Raw genomic sequence first — 12,812 nt, forward strand, 5'->3', positions numbered from 1 at the left:
AACCATTTATATTCATTTTAAAACATTACTAAAACCATAACCATACTCCTTTCCTTTTATCCTATCCTTGACTATGAGCTATCTCTGAATCCCCATAGTAGAACAAATGATATTTGCTCTTATTCTGACACAGTATTGATAATTATCATATTACCACTTGAATTATCATTGTTGATTTTGAAGCCCATTAAAAATAAAATAGATGCTTGATGCTATAATGCCCATTTGCTTGATTAATAACAAATGTAACTATTCACTATGCATTTTGAAAAGTCAACTCTCTGGTGAAAATTGAACTTGGCATTAGAGAAATGCAAGCTAATTTTCATGTTGTTTAGTCATAGCTTTAGAAACTTGCTCTTATTTAGCACTTTCAGCCATCAAACAACAAGGTTCTCAATGACAGTATTTGCCAGAGCTAGTGAATTGAAGGAACCATCTATATGGTTTCATAGCCAAAGGGCCCAGGCTTATCTTTTTACATGGCCTATACCATTAAAAAGGGTAAAAGCATAAAAGGAATGAAGCCTTTATTAATCAGACTGAATTAAATTGTCCTAAAATACATGCAATCATATAGCACATAATGAAAGGATAGGTGTTTGAGTAATTCTAATCTTTCATAAAATGATTCTTAAGTTTTTTCTCCAGAATTCAGAAGTAATCAAAAACAAATATCAGACCACTGCTGTAATCAGGGAAAGCCCAAGATTGGTTTCTTGACAAAATCACCATGCGGTGTTTTAACAAGGAGACAAAAAAAAAAAAAAAAAAAAAAAAGGAAAATTAAAGCATGTGTCCAATTTTATGTCTTATAAATATAATTAGCAACTTTCTAAAAACACAACTCTTAAAACACTAGTAGGTAGTCAGGGTTGTACAAAAATAAGTGATGAAAACTAATTTGTCACAACAATAATTTTAAAGGAAAGAAAGATATAACAATTGCCATGCATGTCATATCCATTAACAATACTAAACAGTATTTGTTTCATTGCAAATAATATCATTGTGCCTAATATGTGTATCACACAAAATGTAGCTAATATAATTAATTACCCAATTTGAAACCAAGATAATATCAGCCAACTACAATTTGTATGAAGCTAGCTTCTGATACTGAGTTTACTATTAGTGATGTGTTCCACATTCTGTCAAGTGAGAAGCTGGGGCCACATCTGAGTTTAGAATGTTCCATGACTTATAATCAGATTTTTGTTTAAGCCATTATCTTGGAGTATTCCCCCAAAACAGACATTTGATATTTCATTTATTTTCTGAAATGTCTAGATTTCTTGGTTGCAATTTACATGAACAGTTGAATCATACTGTTAATGACACAGTAGTAGTAAAGCTATTCTAATATGCAGCAAACTGCTGGCCAAATACAATTCTGTATCTGATTTAATTAGAAGAGATCAATGTGAGAAGCATCTGGGTGTATCACCTATCTCTAGAATTTAGGAAAAATCAGGAATTTTTGGGAACACGGAAATGTTAAATTTTGGCCAGTAAGACAATTTAAGTGATATAAAATATATATCTGCTGATATCTAAAGGCCATCAGACAAACATCCCAGCTAGTAATGCCAGTGTTTATATGTTATATATATATGTATATATATATATGTTATATATGTTTATATGTTTATATGTTTTTCACTTAGCTTTCAGAAAAGAACAATTCATATAAAAAGTGGTTTAATATTACTACCCTTTTCAGGCTCATGGTATATGTTCGACAATGTTTGTTAAATTGAATTGGAAATTGTCATCATTGAAATTGATTATTTCTGTTGAAATCTTCATCAGCCAATCGGTATTTCTCATGTGCCTAGCACTGTTTAAAATACCGAGAATGCAGACCAAGAAAAATTACAATCCATCCAAGAGTAAATAACTAATAAGTATTAGAGAATGAATTGAAAGTTATATATCTCTATATTATCTCTAGCACTCATCCTCTATAGTTACTTGCAGTAGACTAATTCTCCATGTTAATTTTGATGTTCAAAAAGTTCCTGTTGAGTCGTCATTAGATGCCCTTAGAAGAGTCATCTGTGTTTGCTTCTCAAAATGTGGTCTCATCCCAGACCTACTGAGTCAAACTTTGCATTTTAACAAGATATCCAGTGATCAGGATGAACAATAAGATTTGAGAAGCACTGGGATGCCTGGGTGGCTCAGTTGGTTAAGCTGCTGCCTTCGGCTCAGGTCATGATCCCAGGGTCCTGAGATCGAGTCCCGCATCGGGCTCCTTGCTTGGCAGGGAGCCTGCTTCTCTCGCTGCCTCTGCCTGCCTCTCTGCCTGCTTGTGTGTACTCTCTCTCTCTCTCTGGCAAATAAATAAAATCTTAAAAAAAAAAAAAAAAAGATTTGAGAAGCACTGATCAATTAATTATAAGTTCAACTTTGGTCTGTAAAGATTATTTTTATTTCTAAGCAAGAATCTATACTGTTTTCATAAGAACAAAATGCAAAAATGGATAAAAGATAAAAAAGGTTAGATTCAAATATTTTATGAAAATAACTGAAATACTAATCAAATTGATTTATCACTTATTAAAAACTTGACTAAAAAAATAATTCTCCACAGCAACCTAGGATATAGAAAGCCAGAGATTTAACTATAATTAAAAATTTTATAACATGATAAATAGTATATTTCAACTTATCTAATTTTTTAAATTAGTAAGAGATGGTAAAATATAGTAAGAAAACTTACTCTATGATAACATAGATGGAATCAAACCACATAATTATAGCCCTAATTTTATGCAGAATAATTATACAAAAAATAGTTTAAAAAAGTGAGAATTTCAAGTTTTGTTACGTATGAAAATATGACTTAGCAGAAATTATTTTTTTAAAAAAAGAAATGATTAAAATAAAAGAAAGAAAGAAAGAAAGAACAACCAACTAAAATCAAATTGTACCAAACAGTTGACATTTTCAGGTAAAGAAGAAAGCATCTATAAAAATTAGCTGAAACATTTTAATTCATGGTTTTGTTAATATTCATAGAGAAATATAAGGAATGACTTTTTTATTCTTCTTTTGGAATATTCTAAAAGGTAGTTTAAAATGGTATCTGGAGGGATGGAAAGGACATACTAACAAAATATATTAAAATATTCTATCTTGATTTCATGTAAGCTTCTTTGGTGTTTAAAACAAAACACAGCCACAAGCACTGATAAGCTTGACTATCAAAAAATTTGAGAAAACATTCTGGTAATAAAAATAAAGATTTTTGTGAATAATTAGCAAAGAGAATATAGTTATAGAGACAGAGCATAAGGCAATCAAGTGATTACATAAAATATATATTTATATGTATATTAGGACCTAATGCAGAGATTATACTACTCATAGACAATAAAAGCCTAAATGAAAAAATGTGAGCATCATTTAATGTGGTATGGCTTCTAAAAATTCAAAAGCAATTTAGAAACAGAATAGAAAGCCCAGAAATAAACCTGTGATTATAGGTCAACTAATTCACGCCGAAGGAGGCAAGAAGATTGGGAAAACTGGAGAGCTATATGCAAAAGAATGAAAATGGACTACTTTCTTACAAAAACTCAAAATGGATTAAAAACCCAAATGTGAGACTTGAAACTATAAAACTCCTAGAAGAAAATATATGCAATAATTTCTATGACTTTAGTCATAGAAACAGTTTTTTTGCTATGTGTCCCCTGGCAAGGGAAACAAAAGTAAAATTAGGCTCTTGACCATACCAAAATAAAAAGCTTTTGCAAGGCAATGGAAACCATCAACAAGATGACAAGTCAACCTACTGAATGGGAGAAGATATTTGCAAGTGATATAATTCAGTAAGTGGTTAATACCAAACATTTATAAGGAACTTACACAAACCAACACCCAAAAACCCCCAAATAATCCTGTTTAAAAGGGGAAAAAGGGCCTGACTAGACATTTTTCCAAAGAAGACATACAAATAGCCAACAGAAACATGAAAAGATGCTCAATATCACTAATCAACAGGGAAATGCAAATCAAAACCACAATGAGATAGTACCTTACACCTGTCAGAATGGCTAAAATAAAAAAGATAAGAAATGACGAGTGTTGGTGAGGATGTGGAGAAAAAGGAACCCTCGTGCAATATTGTTGGGAATGAAAACTGGTACAGCCACTGTGGAAAACAGTATGGAGGTTCCTCAAAAAATTAAAAATAGAATTATCATATGATCCAGTAATTCTACTACTAGGTATTTACCAAAGAAAACAAACACACAAATGCAAAAAGATATGCAACCTCATATTTATAGCAGCATTACTTCTAACAGCCAAGACAGGGAAGCAACCCAAGTGTCCATCTATGGAAGCATGGATAAAGGAGTGGTATATATGCAATGGAATATTACTTGGGGAAAAAAAAGATCTTGCCATTTGCAACAATAGGAATGGATCTACAGAATATAATACTAAGTGAACTACTCAGAGGAAGCCAAGTATCACTGATTTCAGTCATATGTGGAATGTAAGAAACAAAACAAAGAAAGAAAGAAACAAATAAAGAAACAAAAAAAAAGAGTCTTAAATACAGAGAACAAACTGGTGGTCACCAGAGGGGAGGCAGGTGTGGGGGGAGAGTGGGCTAAATAGATAAAGGGAATTGAAAAGAAAATTTAATAGCAATTCAAATATATAAATGGAAATGGAGCAATGCTAATACTTTCTTCTTCTAAACTTACTCAGCAAATACTTACTAGTATCTACTGAGTTCCAGGCAGGATGTTAGATGTTATAAGAGAAATAAGAGTAACAGGGTGTTAATTACCAAGGACACACTTCTCTATGAATAAACTCAATGGTCAAAATCCAAGGAGGTTATTACTACAGGTCAACTCTACACAGGCCCTCTACTAATTGTATAATAAATGTCAACTCAATGAATCCTTAAGTCAAACCCCTGGGCTCACTATTGGTATCAATTTCCTGATGGGGAAACTGAAACAACGGAAGAAGTAGGAATGTACTCAAGTTATCCACTAGGCAGTACGGGGCCCAGATTCCAACTTGTCTTTCTCTTTGGACCAGGAAGCAACTATCTGGGCAAGTGCTCTTTCACTTCAAGTTTCCAAAGCATAGTTTAGCAACAGTAGAGTTACTAAGAACACAAACTTGAGCAGTTTATTCATCTTACATATGCATTTCTTGTACAGAATAACCTTTAATATTGGAGACTTCTACTCTCACCTTCAGAGAGAGTCCACATGCACATTTTCTCAGGGTTCCAAACTGTTGTGACATCTTAAAGGCAAGTTTGATATTCTCTACTATGTGAGAGTTTAGCCCTAAACAAGAGGCAATAATGATGGCAAGACTAATACTAAGAATTATTTTTCTTCTTTTCCATGCCATCTTATGCAATAAGGTATTATTAGCAGAGTTATTAGCAAACATGGAGTTTCAGGTCAAACTGCTTTGCCTGTTACTGAATCTGAGCCCTAACATTTAATATTTGTAACCACTGGGCCAAGTTACTCAACATGCCAAGTCCTCAGTTTCTCATTTGTACCATGTGGATAGGGATATTACTTGTGTCAGAGAGTCATGAGGAGTGAGTGACATCAACTATTTAAAATGCTTCGTGGGGCAGTAGGCCTGACTGCTAGTTAGCAGTCAATAGGTAGGTTTTTAACGAACCAGTTTCTCATTCTGCCAAAGAATATACGCACTTCTGTAACTCCATGAACAGTGACAACACTGTTTTTTGTCACATTCCATTTTGAACAAAGAGAACGGGAAAGGTGTATGCCAGGGTCTTTGAAAGGGGCCTAATGCAGGGAGACTCTTCCCAGCACTAAGTTTCACTGCCCGAGACCTTTCACTGAATTCATGCTGTGTTACTTGTCAAGTTACTCTTCCTGACCGACGATGGTCTCATTTTTATTTTGGGAAGGAATATAGAGTTGCTATGATAATTGAAGCAATGAAATGTTAGTTATTAATCTCATGCTTACTCTTCATTGGCACTAATCTTTGGCTTTTGCTCTCCTCCATGACTCAGAGTGCGATTTTTGATTCTCATTTTGGCTCTGACTCATACCTGATGTCTGAAAACTCTTTTGTCTGACTGGATTCAGCAGTACCTTTTTAGGTTTTAACGATCATGGTTATTAGTCCTGGACTGTGTTGGGCTTGGCGTCACTGGGTTCTGAATCTCAACTTTTAGGGTTTGTATATTTCTTCTTAACACTTCCAATATAATCAATTCACAGTTAAGCGATAAACACCCTTCCTCCCCAGTCTCTATTCTCAAATATTCACTTAATTAGTATGTTTCAACTCTTTGCACTATTGAATAGAAAAATTTCCCCCAAATTACCAAAGCTTAGTACTCTAGATGATTAAATCACAAATTAAGGCATTTGCATTTAAAATATTCTGTAAAAATTAGAATTTAAAGACATTTACATGTGTAGATGTATCATGACCATTCAACATTTGAAAAATTAATAGCAGGCATTTGTAATGTACTAGGCTATTCCTCTAATTGCATTGTGGGCTTTAAAAAGGTAGAAATTCAGTAGCTCAAGCTGTGTCTGACAGTCAGGTGACATTGGTAGATTTTATGGTGGCATTAGAAAATAGAACATGTAGAAAACTGAACCACCAACACATGTAAGCATTTCAAGGTTAACTGATAAGTTGAAGGAACACTATATGAAGTGATTGAACATCCAACATTTCAGTCTTCCTACTGTCAGGGAACATTAGGAGCATAAACAGAAAACAAAAGTAATAGTCTACCCATTTGCCTCATTTCATACTCTTTACCTTCTACTTGATGTGTTATTATGAATGAAATACCAGGAAGATGGACTACCAATGAAATGAACTTGTGGGACTCTTTTACCTGAAATGCATGTCAAATTTTGTGTCATTCTGAGGAACTACAGAAAGACTAATGTGGAATGTTTTTCCTATGTTGCGTGTGATAAGCTATCTATTATAAACCTCCTAAATATAATAGAGATTATCATTCACATCTAGTTATGACTACAGTGAATCTAATACATATCCAATCTTTGGCTAACCTACATACAGAAAACAAATCTGTATACGTAGATCCCACATGAATACAAAATGATGAAGGCTCTATTTTTATTTGTTTGTTTGATATTAACCATAGCCCAGCACCAAGTTTGAGGATGCAGAAGATTAGCAATAGCTAAATTTCTTAAACTAAAAGAAATTAGGACATTGGGCAATTATAATTTCTTATTGCTGAAACTAGAGCAATACTGCTATTTTTATAGTTAGATTATTAACTGGAGTATTGCTTCCAGTTCTGTCTAAAGATAATACTGTAGACCATGAAATTTTAATTGACGGTCTAATTTTACTGATATCTAGAAAATGTAAAATAGATTGGACTAAAATGAGTTAGATACGAAGTAGAAAAGTGTGTATAAATTCCGACTCTACACAATTTAGGTTTTAAGTAAAATGTCCCACTGGAATTCGTTTTAGATCAAATATTGATATTACATTTTAATAATTTTAGCATCCGATTATCATAGCTAAGGTGTGAGAGGTATGCCTATTTCACTGTCATTTAATAAACTACCTCTTAAAAATTCCTTATTTTAACAAGCTACAAAAAATGACTGGCATGATCTACAAACAAGTAAATATCAAAGCTAGCTCATTTAAATCAAAGTAAAGGTTCTCATTCTCCTCTTTTTAAGGCAATAACTTTAAATGACTCTAATGGTAATTATACACAGGAAATAGCTCACTCCTCTGGCCAAGGGAAATTTAAAGATGTAATCAATGGATTAATGCAACCCTATTTTATCATTCTTTAAAAGACCATCAGAGCAGTAAAAATAAAGCAAGAATGAGATCACACACACACATACACACGAGAGATGAAGATAGAACAAAAATGAAGTCCTATCTTGAGAGATGACTGCATGGGTGATAGAAAATAAAATCTAGCCTCTCTACCGAGTGATGTAGATCATTCTCAATAAAGCACAACACACAATCTTCAGTCAGTTCTCAATGAGAAGAAACACAGGCTCCTCCCAAGTACCTAGCAGAGGATTTGCCCTCCAATCTGCTTATCTGGTTCCCAACCATCTTCCCAAGCCTACTCTGGATTCCCACTGTTAAAGGCCCACCTTAGGCATTCCCTCAGGTTCTCTCAGTACCACTGGCTGTCAAAGGTCCAGATAATACAGCCCCATCATAAAATAGCAGCCAGCATATAAATCCCTTTTTCTTTCTTTCCAAAGACTGTTCCCATATAGCTTCTGTCTAGAGATAGTCTGTGTGGCTGACTGATGCCAACCTACCAGCTGTGTGTTTCTGTTCTTTTTTTTTTTTTAAGTTATTTTTATTAGCATATAAAGTATTATTTGCCCCAGGGTCTGTTCTTAAAATGAGTCCGTAGCCAATGCAATAAAATATGATCCTACATTGTTGCCTCTGTGTACCTGCCTCACTCTTAGTGGTTCCCCAGGGAACTTGGCTAAAATATGCAGCTTCTTGACCACAAACTGCAGTACTTTCTCTTCCTCTTTCTCCACATATTAAAGATAAATAATTTTCTGCATAGCAATAAACTGATACACAAGGAGGTTTAATACTTTACTTAACCACAGCCAGGATGCAGGTCTTCTGATCCTGAATCAGTCCTTTTTCTATTGAATCATTATCTGAATCATTATGCTACCTTGTATTTTGAATTTTCCTTTTTTTTTTAAGTTTTTTTTTTTTTTTTTTAGAGCAGTTTTAGCTTTGCAGTAAAAGCAAGAGAAAGGTACAGATTTCCCATATACCCCCCATACATGCATAGCTTCTCACGTTATCACCATTCCCATGGGTGGTACTTTCTTTACAACTGAGGAATCCATACTGGAACATTATAATCATCATAATCACCCAGAGTCCATAGTTTACCTTCGGACTCACCTTCGGTGTTGTACATTCTTGGGATTTGGAAAAATATGTAATGACATGTATCCATCATTGTAGTATCACACCAAGTATTCTCACTGACCTAACATCTTCTGTGCTCCACATGTTTATTCTTCCCTCCTCGAACCCCTGGCAACCACTGATCTTTTCACCGTTTCCATAGTTTCGTCTTTTCCAGAATATCATATAATGCAATCACACAGTATGTAATCTCTCGAACAGGCTACTTTCACTCAGTAGTATGCATTTAAAATTCCACCATTTTCTTTTCATGGCTTGACAGCTTGTTTCTTTTTTTTTTTTTTTTTTTTAAAGATTTTATTTATTTGACAGGGAGATCACAAGTAGGCAGAGAGGCAGGCAGAGAGAGGAGGAAGCAGGCTCCCCGCTGCGCAGAGAGCCCGATGCGGGGCTCGATCCCAGGACTCTGGGATCATGACCTGAGCCGAAGGCAGAGGCTTTAACCCACTGAGCCACCCAGGCGCCCCGACAGCTTGTTTCTTTTTAGCACTGAATAATATTCCATTGTCCAGATGAACCCCAGTTTATTGATTCATTTACTTACTGAAGAGTATCTTATTTGCTTCCAAGTTTTTGCAAGTATGAATTATGATACTATACATTATAGTGTGCAGATTTTTGCATGGACATAAGTTTCAAGTCCTTTGGAAAAATATTAATGAGTGTGATATTTAGATTGTATGGGAAAAGTATGTTCAGTACTGTAAGAAACCTCTAAACAGTTTTCTCAAGTGCCTATACTATTTTGCATTCCCACTAGCAATGAAGAAGAGTTCCTGCTGCTCCACATCCTAGCCAGCATTTGGTGTTAGTCTTCCAGATTTTGGCCATTCTAATAGGCAGGTAGCAGCATCTCATTTTAATTTGCATTTTCTTGATGAAATAAGATGTGGAGAATCTTCAAATACATGTTCGCCATCTCTGTATCTTGTGTGATCTTTGGTGATGTGTCTCTTAAGGTCTTTGACCCACTTTTCTATTGGAGTTGTTTTCTTCTAGTGAGTTTTAATCACTATTTGCGTATTTTAGATAACATTTCCTTATCAGATGTATATTTTGAAGATATTTTCTTCCAGTCTATGGCTTGTTCTCATTCTGTTGGCATTGTCTTTTACAGTGCGCTTTTTTTCCCTTTAATTTTAATGAAGTCCAGCATATTATGTGTTTCTTCCATGAGTCTGCTTTTGCTCTATCGGAAAAATCATGGCCATACCAAAGGTCACCTAGGTTTTCTATTTCCTTATCTTCTGGGAGTTTTATAGTTCTCTGTTCTACATTTAGGTCTATGGAACACTTTGAATTAATTTTGGGGAAGGGTGTAAGGTCTGTGTTTAGATTCATTATTATTATTATTATTATTTTTACTTGCGGCTGTTCAATTGTTTCAGTACCATTTGTTGAAAAGACTATCTTTGCTTTGCTGTATTGCCTTAGATCCTTCACCATAATTTTCTTTTAGGACAAGTTTTTACTATCTAAATAGACTGTAAAGTTAAGTTTTTTGAGGCGTGTGATATAGGAGTTTTTAGAAAATCTAAAGTCAGCTTGCCTTTTTTGTGTTCTGGCTCCCCCTTTTTGGGTGTGGAAGCACTTGCTTGATTTTCTTGTAAAATTTACATGTAAATGGGGCTAATGGTAATAATAACAACATTGGTTGGCTTGGGAATTGAATTTTAAAGTCTAATGAGAGCCCCCCAAATGGTTAAGTATCACTCTTGATTTCTTTGTATTCCCTAAGAATATCTACAATTCATAGGTACTTAGTAAATATGCTTTCTGACTTTATTTACTCTTAAGTCCTTAGCCTTTTCTTTGTAGGTCTATAGGTATATTTATTAATATTATCAGTAAATTCAGCAAACCAATGTAAAGTCACTTAGCCAAATAACCTCTTTGCTTAAAAATAAAAATAAAAATAGGTATAAGCAAACTGCTTATTTGGCCAATTGACTTTCTGTTAGTTTGCTGACCCCATATAAAGCAGCAGAAGAACTGAAGAGATACACTCAAATCAGTCTTACCAGGGTTAAGACTTGAGTATATAGAGCAAACCTTAATCTTCTTTTGTACAATTCCATTCACTTTCATGAGTGAAGGATTAACAAGGCCATCATGAAAACTTTGAAAGTTATTATGTAGATATGGACCCCGTTGGGGGTGGAGAGGGCATTCTTAATTAACTGATTCAGAGATAATACAGCAATTATACCCGTAGTATTTTCTTAACTCCAGACAAATAACAGTGTTTCTTTGGTGTCCTGAACAGAGTTACATGAAGCACAGTGTGTTTAAATTTATATGTGCAACGGGAGGTGGGTAAGGCAGGAAGAGTAAAAGCGAAAACCTACATGAAGGGGCATCACCAACTGGCAGCACAAATACATTCAATTTTGCTATGTCTTGTCAGAAAACACGTTTCTCTTGGTGCCTAGGGGAAAGCAGGCATGCATGGATGCCTTTAGGTCGCCCCTTTCACACCACTCTCAACAAATGAGACGAACATCTATTTTAAACACATTAAATAATAACTAAAGAAATGCTTCCCTAGAACGGATTAATCAAACATGATTTGGGGGTCATTACACAAATAACTGAAAGGGTTTACCTCGCAAAGAATTGTTTAGAAGTCCAACCGGCAGATTAAAATGGACTCAAACACCTTTTAATTTACATGGAAATAAAAGCATCACCGATGCCAGTGTCTAATTTTTTTTTTTAAATTTCTGGTTTTGGCAGTTGTATTTTATGCCTAAAGTATAATTAACCGGTATGAACAGCCAATGTTTCAAAGTTAAGTCCTTGGTTCAACTGTCCTAAACTCCAAAGCAGAAACCAAGCATCAGATATTCAGACCTTAGAATTCATCAAAATGTGACTCCTTGTTCAATACGCCCAAATAATTTAAGCTCCAGCTTTGTAGTGGCTGACACACAACACAAACACAGACTCTGGGTGACTGAATTGTGACACAAATTAGGAGACAGCAGATAAGAGCAGTTGCTAAATAACATAATTATTTGGTGTCATGATGTGTCTTTATTCCGATGGCATGCCAGAGTGTGCTGCTAGGCTGATTCCCATGAAATGGTAAGGAAATGTGATTTAACATTAGCAAAACAGCATCAGATGGAAAGCTTAGCTAAATTAATCCAGTGTAAGAGGCCTAAGAGGAGTATTTAGCTGTTCAGGAGAAGAAGGGAAGGAAAGATAAAGGAAAGTGTCTCCATTTGCTGCAGTATTTTGGGATGCTGGAGAAAACACAAAAGGGAATTAATACAGATTCATATGCTAACATGCCTTACAACCGAAGAAAATCAAAAGAAAAGATGGGAAATTATAAAGCTGACAAAGGACAAAAAAATTTGTAACGTAGGACTTAAGAGACTTTTTTTTTTTTTTTTTTTTTAAGAAGGCTCCTAAAATAACTATAGGAGAACCAATTGAAAACACAATGGGAGAGAGAGCTGTTTAGAAAGGAATGGAGAAGTTCAAACATTGTCAGAACTTTTGGCTACACTTCCATTACATTTATGATGATGAGACTATTGTGTGATTTTTGTGAGACTTCGAAAGTTTGCAAATGTGATGTTGTATCTGCAGCATACTTTGAGATAGACAAGATTCAAATACAGCCCTGTGACCTTAAACCTGACCTACCCCTGAAGTCCTTGGTTTCCCTCAGGCATAAAAAGAAAAAAAAAAAAAAAAAAAAAAAAAGGTAAGGGACTTGGGCTGGAACATTTATGATTATCACCCCTTTTCATTCTAGCTCTGTCCTTTGTATATTTCAGAATATGGTGTATCTGGGAAATGCTTTCCCCTGCCAT

General features: G+C 34.7%; 1 protein-coding gene across 4 annotated transcripts in view; it reads right to left on the minus strand.

Moving 5' to 3' along the window:
* CNTN6 (contactin 6) overlaps positions 1–12,812 on the minus strand; it is a gene marked incomplete at both ends in the record, with an annotated part of 232,208 nt that overhangs the window by 45,746 nt on the left and 173,650 nt on the right. The window lies entirely within an intron of this gene.

Source organism: Martes martes, assembly GCF_963455335.1.
Source record: "Martes martes genome assembly, chromosome: 1".
Classification (NCBI taxonomy): domain Eukaryota; kingdom Metazoa; phylum Chordata; class Mammalia; order Carnivora; family Mustelidae; genus Martes; species Martes martes.